At 41.7% G+C, this 13,487-nt stretch overlaps 1 protein-coding gene across 7 annotated transcripts in view; it reads left to right on the top strand.

Annotated features, from left to right (window-relative positions):
• Positions 1-13,487, top strand: part of LOC122559107 (metabotropic glutamate receptor 7-like) — a 736,921-nt gene that overhangs the window by 543,634 nt on the left and 179,800 nt on the right. The gene's annotated exons all lie outside the window — the stretch shown is intronic.

Below are 13,487 nucleotides of genomic sequence, written 5' to 3' on the forward strand. Positions count from 1 at the left end.
AATCTGGAATTCGCTCCCTCAAAAGATCATAAATGGTAAAGCAATTGGACTTGCAAATTTTAGATTGCTAGATATCTGTTCGGCTCGTTAGAATATGGAGTTATAACAGGAAAATTAAGTTTGGATACAGATGAGCCTTGATTTAATTTAGTCATAGAATGAACTTGAGATACTGCGTGGTCTGTTGTTGGCTTTATATTTAATGGAAACATCAACCTTCACATTATAGCGTTCCTAAAATACTTGATTGCAAGTATGACCTGATGCAATTAATTTATCCTATTCTGTTCTACAAATAAACCCATGGTGTAGATTTCAAGTGGTAACTTGCCTATGTAAGTTGACGGTATTGTATTGGAATACATTACTGAAACTTGGAAAATAACCAAGATCAACATGAGATCGTAGCAATCTACAGCAGTAATCTTGAGCTGGGAAAGAAAGTGATTAACCTCCATTGTCCCTACTGTTCGAGCAGGTTATGATTGGGTTTCACACGAGAAATAATTTATTGTTTTGCTTCAGTGATGAGGAAAGAGATTTAAGTTTAAAGCTTCAGTGCGTTTCATGGACTAAATAATTGAGAGACTATTCAAATTGAGAGAACAGCAGTCCATTAATTCATTACACACGACCCCTTGTGTAAAACACAAGTGTCAATTTTACCTGATCCTTTTAAAATGGACCTCACTGCTTAGAACAGGTGGGTTCTGGAAAAGTGCATTTGATGTGGTGCTGTATCTAATGAGCCTTCTCTGCTGCAGGTAAAGAGAAAGCTATTTATCACAACAGGAAACTAAATATGATGACATGAATTTTGGAGGCTGGTTGGTAGTTTTTCCAAGCAGGGTTTCAGGAATCCTACCAAGGTACAGCTGGTGGTTGGTTTGCTCAAATAAACAAACAGCTTTTTGGGATGTTTACCCCATTCCTGTATCCAGATAGTTTGCATTAAAATAACCGCAGGAAAAATTCCTGTTGTTTGAGGTGAGAATGGCAAAAGAAATGTGTAAAAAAAAAAAAAAAAGAGATTTAACAAATATTACAAAGAATTGTTCCCTGAGGCCTTAAGAAAACCATCACCAAAATCCTGCATAGCCATCATAGGGTGCTGAAATGGAACAATCTCAATCAAGTGAACCCTTTGCATTTCTTGAACTTACAGAAAAAAATATGTAATTTTAGTCTTCCTGTAGTTCTTCTGAATAGTTTCCACTTAATTGAGCACAAGCCCAAACCAAACGCAGTCCCATTCACCGATTACCCCTGTGCTTACTGACCTTATGGCTTCCTGATCCAACAACACATTAATATTTAAAATGGTCATCCTAATTTTCTAAATCCTTTTGACCCTTACTATCTCTGTAACTTTATCCATATGTACAACCTTTCAAGAAAACTGCATTCCTCTAACTTTTGCAACTCCTATTTTCTTCCACTCTGTACTGGTAGTCTCATCAGTCATGATTGAGGCCTTAAACTATGGAATTCTAATCTATGGAATTCTATTGTCTATTATCTATTGAATTCTAATCTGAAGAAGGGTCACTGGACCTGAAATGTTGACTCTGATTTCTGTCCACAGGTCCTACCAGTCCTGTTGAGTTTTTCCAGTGATTTTTAACTTTGAAGCTAGTAAATTTCTCTCTTTATTGGTTCTGTATTCAGTTGCTCCCCCCTCCTTGTTTTCAGCACTGCAAGCATTCAAAATCCAATGTATCAGTTGTATATTTCAACATAAGTCTTGCTTACAAAATACATGATTGCTGGGTTTTTTTTTTTGACAAATTGTGCTATGCACAGGGGACCCACTCTGGTTAGGCGATTCCACGCAAACGGCGATGAAAAGAACTTTGGTTTGTTTTCTCTCTCTCTTTCTCTCAACCTCAACCTTGGCACTGGGCATCAGCATCTTGCGTTTTTGGACGAGCCCATGGTACCTGGAGGAGCCTTGCAAACACGGAGAGCTAAACCTTCTCTGTTTCCAATCTCTTCCCTTTTGTGCGACATGACTAAATTGAAACTGTTGTAAAATAGCCAAACACCCTTCGCATTTGCTGACCTTGACCAGATGATCAATGTAGAGTCTGCTGGGCATCATTGCATCACTACCTCACCATCAATGGCTTAATTCCACTAGGCCTTGAGTAGCTTCAGATTTATATAGCGAGTGTATCGATTTGGACATTCACCTCCGCAGTCAGTATATCATCCTTTCTCCAACAATGATGGATGTCATGCTGCAAAGGTGATTTCCCATATCGATCCTTCTGATCCAACAGCAGAACAGAGAAGAGGGCAGGCAGATACCGAGAAGCTGAAAATTGAAGGAATTAGAATTGTTGTGACTACATTTTATTGCAAGGCTGGTTGTTAGTTCATAACGACAGTGGCAGAATTTTGATCAGCTGTCTGCTTTCTGTGAATAGACAAACACACCACAGTATGTTTGGGTCACATTTTGCACTTCTATCTGCAGGGTGAAGGATTGCTCAGTAGAACAAGCTAACTCAAGTTGAGGCTTTTGGTTTGAAGATTTGGCACAGCAGTTATGGTGAGTGGGTGCCAAGCTCTTCAGGTCCGCTCTCGGAGGGGCTTAAGTGAGGAGCTGGGAAGTAGGAGAAATTAGATTAGATTACTTACAGTGTGGAAACATGCCCTTCGGCCCAACAAGTCCACACCCACCCTCCGAAGAGCAACCCACTCATACCCATTCCCCTTCACCTAACGCTATGGGCAATTTAGCATGGCCAACTCATCTAACCTGCACAGCTTTGGACTGTGGGAGGAAACCGGAGCACCTGGAGGAAACCCACGCAGACACGGGGAGAATGTGCAAACTCCACACAGACAGTTGCCTCAGGCGGGAATTGAACCCGTTTCTCTGGCGCTGTGAGGCAGCAATGCTAACCACTGTGCCACCGTGCCACCCACAAATATCTAATATCTGTAAAGGACAGGAAGTCACTGCAGCCACATGCTGAGAGGATAGTTGTTCCAGACCTGAGGACCTGGATGTAGTGCCATGAGAAGGTCAGTGACCTCGTAAGACTGGTCAGGATCACTGAATGCTACTTTCAATATCTTATCATTGACCTGAGGAGTGGTAGTGACTCAAATATCACTCCTCCCTCTGCTGTACTTTTGCTGGTGTCTGTCAGACAGACCTGCTGCCTGTGCCACATTAGGACAGTCTGCTAGACTCAGGGTTATTATCCAAGGCTGTCTGCATTCTCCCCCAGCCAATGTCAGCAGCCTTCCACCAGCCAGGCTGCAGTCATTGGAGTAGCATTGAAAAGGAACATAAAAACAGGCAAAGGAACATGGAAATGAGGCACAAGCATGTGATTTACTGACTTTTGTATGAAATATGGAAATAACTCTATTTATAGATTTTGTTCATTTTGTGGTATTATCCAATTTTACATTGTGGCCAAGTGAGCACTCTGATGTTCACGAACAGAGGGAAGATAAGGTCGGGAATCAGTGACTGGGGAATTGGACTTGTGGTTACTGCTATTGTTGTTGGTTGAGATGTTCACAGACAGGGAGAAAGTAAGGTCTGCAGATGCTGGAGATCAAAGTTGAAACTTTATTGCTGGAACAGCACAGCAGGTCAGGCAGCATCCAGGGAACAGGAGATTCGACGTTTCGGGCACAGGCCCTTCTTCAGGAATGAGCAGAGAGTGTTCAGCAGGAGAAGATAAAAGGTAGGGAGGAGGGACTTGGAGGAGGGGAGTTGGAAATGTGATAGGTGGAAAGAGGTCAAGTCAGGTCAAGCCAAGTCAGAAAAAGGCTGTGTATGTTACATCCTCCTTGTCCTTTACCTGCTCTACAGCTGCTCGCTGTGTAGCTGGTTACAAGGGCTTTCCCTCATGATCAGATTACACGAGACACAGCAGACCATTACAACCACCTGCTCTGTTGAGTATTGCTGATCTCCTCCAAAATGGTCTAAGTAGTGGAAACACTGGTTCAGAATGCTAGTGCCGATTTTAATCATTTTTATGTGGCAGCAAGGCTATTATTGCTGCCCATAGACATACGCTAGGAGTCATCAACCATGTTGTTAGCAAACATCTTTGTCATGCATTAGCCACTCTTTACATCCTTATATAAGCTCAAATGCAGTTGGCCTAAATGAAGACATCATGATGGGTGCTAGCATGTCAGGCATTGACATACACAGTGAGGCCACACACCAGATGGCCATTGAGGGTGTAGAATTGCTTTGGGTTCTGGTATGAGGCAAAAATGACATTAAGCACCTGCAGGATAGTGCGAATGAGGTTAGTGTCATGGTGTATGGAAACGCTGGAAATTCTGGCTACGCCACATGTTTAATTCTGCCTGCTTTTCTATGGTGAGTGAGAACAAAATTAAGTTATCTCTCAATGTTTTGAGGGTATGAAAGATTCATCACCCTGTCACCCATTGTCAATGTGATTCTTGTCACACCCTGATGCTGTAGCTATGAGTACAGCAGGTAACAGATTTCAATGAGGGTGTCCTAACCAGAGCACGGACATCACTCAGGTGCTAGTTGGAGCATTGTTTCCTGAACTAGGAGCGGTTTGGCATCCTGCAGAGTCCGTCTCCCTCTTTCATGAGCTTGTCTTGCTCTGTTTGGCCTCTGTTTATTCTCCCAACCTGCGCTCTTCCAGGCGAAATGGGTATCAATGCACTCATGACTAGGAACGACTGGTTTGACTAGAAGAACTGAAGTCAGTAAAACTCCATTAGCACCAGTCACAACATTCCCTGTATACTTTTGCAACTTCACCCAATTGTAGGAAGCACTAAACATTTACAGAATCAAGGCAAAGGTCGGAAGAAATCAACCTGCACTAACACGTGTTCAAACAAGAGTGTTAGCTAAAGCAGTGAATTCAAAATGGCAACAGGATGTCAAGTTGGTACTACACACTGACAGACGTAGTCATCTGCCTGCTTTGTTTGCTTTTGGTTGCTATTCATTGTACAATTTCTAACACCCTCACCTGTACACTACCTGCAATGACTTAACCCAGAGGTATGGCTCTGTGCCATGGATACCACTTTCAACATCAAATGGTGAGGCTGAGTGGTTAGCACTGCTGCCTCACAGCACCAGGGTGTCCCAGGTTCGATTCCAGCCTCAGGTGACTGTCTGTGTGGAGTTTGCACATTTTCCCCGTGTCTGCGTGGGTTTCCTCCGGGTGCTCCGGTTTCCTCCCACAATCCAAAGATGTGCAGGTTAGGTGAATTGGCCATTCTAAATTGCACATAGTGTTAGGTGCATTCGTCAGGAGGAAATGGGTCTGGGTGGGTTACTCTTCGGAGGGTTGGTGTGGACTGGTTGGGCCGAAGGGCCTGTTTCCACACTGTAGGAAATCTAATCTAATCTGCCCAAACATCACGTCCAATCCCAGTTGTATGCATATACAATTATACAGCATACCAGAAGGGTATTTGCTCTATTGTGTCTGTGCTGGTTCTGAAAGTGCTTTCAATCCATTACCTTGCAAATGCTTTCCTGTTCAAAAGTACATCGTGTTCCTTTGGCACAGTGACTTTTAGATCTGTTTCCACCACGCTTTTTAGACAATGTATTCTAGATCATAGCAAGTGGCTGTGTAAAAGCAACTTCTTTTAAACAGCCTGGGGTCCAGTTTAAACCTTAGTTGCATATTTATTTGAATTTATTCAGCCTAAAGTATGTTGTAGAGACAAAATAAATTGTGCTGGCTGGGCATCAATAGCTAAATAATGGTTATATTTATTTGGTGCTATATCACATCAGAAAGTGCCTCATTTGAAAGATTACCTGCAGTTTTCCCTTTGTAGTTGCATGTACTCCGGTCTCCTATGGTTTTGCAAACAATGACAGAAAGCTTCCAACAAATCATTCAATGCTTGTAGAGAATTTGAGAAAAGAAAGCAAAGTTCAAGTGAAGGGCCCACAGATATTGTCAGAATAATCAACCCAGCTTGTTTGTTTTCTGACAAATGTTTTTGAATCTTAGTAGGGGAGAGATCTGTCTTTAACTTTCTCTGTAGGATGACTTTCTTCTTTAGCAAGTGAGCAGTAAATTTCAGGAAAAGACCCAGAAGTAATTGTTCTTGCTGAGGAAATGTAGGTCATTCCTTTTATTTTACAGAAAACCAAAACCAACCGCAGGAAGTAAAAACATTCTGAATTGCTGTTGGCAGCCTGCAGTAGTGTTGAAGGATCAATAAAGGTCCAAATCTGTGACCGCTCTGATAGAATTTGTTGCAATTAAAATAGAGGTACGGCTCCCTGGGTACTGTGCGGAGATTATATTTCAAGAGCTGCATTTGCAGTATAATCATTATTCATACTGCATTCTCTGGAGTACTTTGGATCCTATTGCAAATACAACCTGTAAAGTCACCTCCGTTGAGGTGTTAGATGATGAAATTTTTTTTAAAATATCTGTTAAATGGGTGATTGGTATATTCAGTTAAAGCAAGTAGAACTGAACAAAGGATGTGTTGTAATTAATGATTCCATAAAGGCTCTATCCCCAGTGACTTGTTTTTTCAGAAGGATTGCTGTTTAGCAGCTCTAGGTAACAGTACTGTCGCTGCTGGGAACATCCAAGCATTATCGTGGACACTTGTTCTGGGTTTTTTTGGCCAGAGTAATTTGGATAAGCAGATGGTACCATTTAAGAATGGCGGTGATATCCTGACTCAGACAACCAGGGTGCAAGGCAGCTGATTTCAAAACTACTGGACAAGGCCACAAGATCAATACAACTAGGGGACATTTCATATGAGATTCAAGTTTTATTTGAGGAAATCTGAAGCTTTGAGTATCTTTTTGGAAAGAGAAATTTGCCACTCACTTGTGTTTTATTCAAAAGTAACCTACTTTATTTAATTACCAGGCTCTCAGATGTGTATCAGTAGAAGTAGCAATATTATGCGTCAGAAAGGTAACAAATCAAGACATGCTTTACCTACAAGAGCAACTCCAGTTTTATTAACGTGAAGACTATGATTTTCAGAGCACCTCTCACAACCTCTGCATGTTGCAACCACTGTTAGAATGTAGGAACGAAGGATTTGCTCACAGCAGCATCCCATAAAGAGTTGTGTGTTAATGAACAGATAATCAGAGGTTTGTTAAGTGATGCAGATGTTGAGCAATGGGGAAGAATTCCTTTGCACATCAAAGCAGTGCCTTAGAATTTTTTTTACATCCATCTGGATGAGCAGGCAAGGACTCTGTTTAATGTCCCATAGGCAATATTGCATATGACACATTTGGCAGCACAGTGCTCCCTCTGTACTGCACTGGGGAGTCATGCACCAAGTGTTTCGCTTCACATGGTGGAAAGACTCAAAATAAACTGAAATTATTCTCCGTAGAGAAGATTGAGAGGGGTTTTGATGGAAAGGTCAAAAACATGAGCGGCTGTAAAGCAAATAAATTATTTCCGATGGCAGAAAGGTCAATAATAAAACAATATTATTTTAAGAGAAGGGATTTTCCAGCCCCTGAACAATATGGACAATGATGTGGAGGAGCCGGTGTCGGACTCAGGTGGACAAAGTTAAAAATCACACAACACCAGGTTATAGTCCAACAGGTTTATTTGGAAGCACTAGCTTTAGGAGCTGCTCCTTCATCAGATAGCTGTGGAATAGGATCATAAGACACAAAATTTACAGCAAAAAAACCACAGGGTCATGCAACTGAAACGATATATTGAACAAACCTAGATTGCTGTTAAGTCTTTCATCTTTTAGAATGGGTTCCAGGTTTTGGTTCATTAATATGTAAATCCCAGAACTTATTTTAAGTCACATTCTCTAGATAACTTAAGGTTTATTTGAAAGCAAGTGACATCTCAGCTTAGACAATGCATTAAAGGTGTGAGGTTAGAGTCTGCCTGTAACCCAATCTTGAGTCAGACTGGTTCTATTTCCAAAGTAGGAATCTATAAAGTGTTACATGGATTGAAAGCTTGCAGGCTGTGCGCTTTTTGAACAAAATAGAATGTATCAGCAAATATAATTCTGCAAATGAAAATTCACCCCAGACTTGTGTGTGTGTGTGCGTGCATGAGAGAGAATGTGTGAGTGCGCTTCAGAGAGTATGTGTGTGTTTGTGGGTGTGCGCGCATGCTTGGTAAAGTGTGTGTGTGAGTGTGATGGAGCATAAGACTATGAGACGATGTATGTGTGGGGAGTGAATTCATAGATTTTCACAGAATCCCTACACTGGAAACAGGCCATTTGGCCCAACAAGTCCACACCGGTTGCCGAAGAGTGCCACCCAGGCCCTTTCCCCCACCCTATTACTCTACATTTCCTCTGCCTTATTTATACAGAGGTTGCTATTTTTCCAGATAATGGAAAGAATATAGACAATGCTAAATCCTGAGCAGGTCTTTTTCAGGCCTGGCCTTCATTGTGGTCTTTTTGGAATGGGGTAGCTGAGGGCCATTAAAGGAAGATGCTCCATGCAATATTGAAAATGGCAGACCATGAGCCTTGGTGGCAGAGAAATACAATGGCAGAGTTGAGAGAACTGAAGGTCATGTTTTTTTTCCCTTATTGCGGCACAGTCTCCCAGCTGGTGGACACTGCACTGACCGGGGCAGCTATTTCAGACCAGCCTGGCAATGTTTGGGACAGTGTGCCCAGTTGTAGTTTTAACATGGGGCCCACAGTGTAGAAGGTCCCAACACTGGTGAGAGCCAACTATTTGATTTATTTTGATTTTGATTTGAGTGGCTTGTTGTCACATGTACTGAGATACACCGAGAAAAATTGTTTTGAGTGCTGTACAAGTAGATCATACCCTATAATGTGCATCAGGCTCGCAGATCAGTGTGCAGAGTACAGTGTCACAGCCACAGAGATGGTGCACAGAGAAACAGAGAGAGATTGCATTAACATTTGAGAATTCCATTCAAGAGTCTAATAACAGCAGGGAAGAAGCTGTTCTTGAATCTGTTTTTATGTGTATTCAAACTTTTATGCCTTCTGCCTAATGGAAGAGGGTGGAAGAGAGTATAACTGGAGTGGGAGGGGGTCTTCAATTATGTTGGCTGGTTTCTCAAGGTAGCATAAAGTGGACATGGAGTCAATGGACGGAAGGCTGGTTTGTGGGATGGACTGGGCTGTGTTCATGACTGTGTAATTTCTTGCGATCTTGGGAACAGCAGCTGCCATACCACGCTGTGATGCATCCAGACAGGGTGCACTCTCTGGTACATCTATAAAAATTGGTTAGAGTCTTTCTGGCCACACTGAATTTCCTTAGCCTCCTGAGGAAGTAGAGGTGTTGTTGTGCTTTCTTGACTGTCACGCCAACTTGGATAGACCAGTGCAGATTGTTGGTGATCATCACTCCCAGGAACTTGATGCTCCAGAACATATCCACCTCAGCTCTATTGATGTAGACAGGGGCGTGCCCTTTACTCCGCTTCCTGAAGTCAATGACCAGCTCCTTCATTTTGCTAATCTTGGAGAGATTGTTGTCTTGATACCATGACAATATGCACTCAATCTGTTTCCTGTACTTTGTCTCGTTGTTATTTGAGATCCAACCTCCAATGGTGATGTCGCCATCAAACTTGCAAAAGGATTTGGGGCGGAATTTGGCCATACAGTCACGAGTGTATCAGGGATGTAGTAGGGGGCTGAGTATACAGCCTGTGGGACACCGGTATTTAGGATTATGTTGTTGCCAATTCTTACTGATTGCGATCTATGGGTCAGGAAGGCAAGGATCCAGTTGCAGAGAGGGATGCCAAGACGTAGGACTCGGAGTTTAGAGATGAGTTTGTATGAAATTATGGTGTTGAAGACAGAGCTGCAGTCAATAAGTGGGGTCCTGACATAGATGTCCTTGTTATCCAGATGTCCCAGTGCATAATATAAGGAGATGGTATCTGCCATCAATAGGCAAATTGTAAAGGACCAAGGCAATCTGGGAGGCTGGAGTTGAACCTCTCGAAGTACTTCATAATTGTGGAGATCAGAGACACCGGATGCTGGTCATTAAGGCACGAGGCATGATTTTTCTTTATGATATTGGTCTACTTGAAGTAGGTGAGGACTTCAGATTATCGTAAGGAGAGGTTAAAGATGTCAGCAAATACTCCCGGCAGCTGGTCTGTACAGGATCGGAGTGCATGGCTGGGCACTCCATTCCAGCCGTTCACTTTCCATCAGTTCACTCTCAAGAAGGCCAATCTAATGCCTACGGCAGTGACTGTGGTTACCGGTGCATCTCAAACTGTTGCCATAGGTGACATTGTTTCATTGCCCTTCTGTTCAAAGCAAGCATAGAATGCATTGAGCTCATTAGGTAGAAGTGTATGGTTACCCATGATTTGGTTTGACTTCACTTTGTTGCTCGTTATGTCATGTTAGCCTTGCCACAAATGATATCCATGTGGTTTATCTCAGTCTCAAGCTTAATTTAGTATTGCCTCTTGGCATCTCTGACAGCCTTAGATTTCCTGTATGGGTCATAATGGCCCAAGTTGAAAGCCTCAAACCTGAACTTCAGGAGGGAGTGAATCTTCCAGCTCATCCATATTGGTAGTGCAAAATAACACCAGTGTTACCATGGAATTGTACGTTGTGTGTTGTTCACTTCGTAATGTTTGTGAAAATGCACTAGGCTCACGGTGAGAAATCCTCCATGAAACTCCCAGATGTCGAAAGCTGATATTTGGTAAAATTCAACCCAAGCTGTTTTACAAATAAGCCAGAGAGGACCTGCGGAATCTTTTTGCTTTCCATAATGAGTTGTTATTATTTGGAACACTATCTGACAGGGTGTTACTGGTAAATTCAGCAGTAACCTTCAAAAGAGAACTGGTTAAATAATTGAAGCAAATATTTATAAGACAATGGGGAGGCAGTGTGGTGTTGGGATTAAATGGGAAGCTCTGCGAAAGAGCCATCAAAGTTTCTATGAATGGATTGAGACTGATGACCTTCAATGTAGGCAAACATCTCAAGGGACTTTACAGGAGTTTAATAAGTCTGGAGATGACAAAAGAGTTTTGTCAATAACTTGTAGCTAAGTCCTGTAATTGTGAGAGACATTTTCCAGCTTTTGCATTGGGTGCCAACTGATTACCTTGGTCAGGTATAAAAACAGCAAGTGCTGGAGAAACTCAGCAGGATTCACAGAATCAGTGGAGAGAGACCCAGGCTATCGTTTCAAGCCCAGTCTGACACTTCTTTGGACTGATCATGTCTGAGTAAAAGGTCAAGATGTAAAGGTCTTCTTTTTTTGCTCATGACATTGGTTAAATCTCTCTTGATGTATTGCTGATCCACATATATTTTCTGTGCCAACTCTTCCTCAGCTGAGATAACACACATCAATTTTTCAGTATCATCAAAATTGTTCTGTACTTGTAGCCAAGCTTAATTCACATTGAACCTGTAAACACAATTCACTGATTCCTCAGAAACAAACCCAAACAAGCAGACACAACGCAACCAAAATCTATAGCCACATTACTTTACATCAAAGACTTATCAGTAATGACTTCCAGACTACTCGGACCACGTGGCATCATAGCCCACAAACTTACCAACACACTTAAATAGCGACTAATGAACCTAAAGGATCGAATAGACACCACCAGCTTGTCATTTTTGGTCATTTACAAGATACCATGCAAGAACTGTAAAAAAACACTACATCAGACAAACTAGCAGGAAACTTACCACCAGGATACATGAACACCAACTGGCTACCAAAATACATGACATACTGTCACTAATTTCTATACATACAGACACCACTTTGACTGGGACAACACACACATCCTCGGACAAGCAAAACAAAGACACTCACGAGAATTCTTAGAGGCATGGCATTTTAACCAGAACTCCATCAATAAACTCATCGACATAGATCCTATCTACTTTCCCTTGAAAAAAGAACCGGAAATGACATCACCCACCTTAAGAAACCAAGACCTGCCACCAGCGCTTTACCAGAGAGACTCTCACTGTTGGTGTTACCTAGTGATAGTGATGAAACATCTGAAAACAAACCTTCAAGCTCAGTGAGCTATCTTACATACTTATCATCAACCTCAGCTACAAATCTGCTCAAAAATCGCTATCACTTTGAACCTTTTAATGTCAGGTTCCAAAGCTGCAAAATTTATTTTATCTGCCTATCTCAAAAAAAAGCAATAATAATTCCAAAGGGGCAGCACCACAAAGTGGAATTCAGTAAAAAAAATCTTAAAGAGAGAATTTTGGTAAATGTGTTGATTTTTAGTGGAATCTCTGTATTTTCCTCTTTGTCACAATCCTTATATTACCTCTTTGACCAGCTTTTGGTCATCTGCCCTGACCCCTCCTTTAGCCCATTGTCAAATTTTGCCTGGTTAACCCATGGGACTTTGTTCAAAAGTAAAGACCCACTCTAAATGTTTCGCATTGGGAACCAATCTGAATCTATAATAGTGCAGCATGGGCTGTGATACATGGTTAAGCCCCAATTTATTTTTACGAAACAAGTTGCAAACTGGGTACAATATAAGTTGCTCGATATTTAGCAAATTTCTACAGATGTTGTGATCCTGATATTTACTGTCATTCCAGAGCGGCCGGCAGGAAAACATGATCAAATGAATAAAAATGGTTTCAAAATTATATTTCTATTGTTGGAATTAGCTACAGAAAAACAGCTCATCATTTTTATTTCTGCTGTACCAAACATTTTGCCAGTTGATTAAAGGTGTAAATTTGTGCATGTATCATATAAGCATATTCATATCATATTTCATTCAATATCACAATGTCTAACTAGTAAAATAATCGACTACATCTGATCAATGCACCTTTACAGTGACACCATACAGCTTCTCCATCGTTTTGTGTGAGAAAAGAAGTACATTCTGAACTTTGGGTGATATTTAATTCGTATCACTGAGCAAACTATATTTAAACCATAAAATTGTGTGCTCTCTGTCCTGGGAATTGTGTAGTTGGGTTTAATCCTCCTGCTTAGCAAGATCATGAGATGCTAAGCCATGCCTGTTAGATAATCTCCAATTTCTGTAATCTACAAAATCATATTATTGAACTCCTGCAAGGAGAGTTACATGCAGCATTCAGTGCTGAAATTTTAAATGTACATCAGGGTGTAGAATTAGTAAAGAAGACTTCTCACCTTCATTGTCACAGGGTTCACTATCGAGACAAAATAAACTGCAGATGCTGGAATCCAAAGTAGGCAGGCAGGAGGCTGGAAGAACACAGCAAGCCACGCAGCATCAGGAGGTGAAGACATTGATGTTTCAGGACTGAAGAAGGGTTACACCTGTAACGTCGACTTCTCCACTTGCTGATGCTGCCTGGCTTGCTGCATTCTTCCAGCCTCCTGCCTGTCTATTACAGGATTCACTAAAAGCAGTGTCAAGTGTTCTGATGATCAGGCAGGAGTGTGGACTCTGGGTGAAACGTAGTCCCCTTCACAGCATGGA

Source organism: Chiloscyllium plagiosum, chromosome 18, assembly GCF_004010195.1.
Source record: "Chiloscyllium plagiosum isolate BGI_BamShark_2017 chromosome 18, ASM401019v2, whole genome shotgun sequence".
Classification (NCBI taxonomy): domain Eukaryota; kingdom Metazoa; phylum Chordata; class Chondrichthyes; order Orectolobiformes; family Hemiscylliidae; genus Chiloscyllium; species Chiloscyllium plagiosum.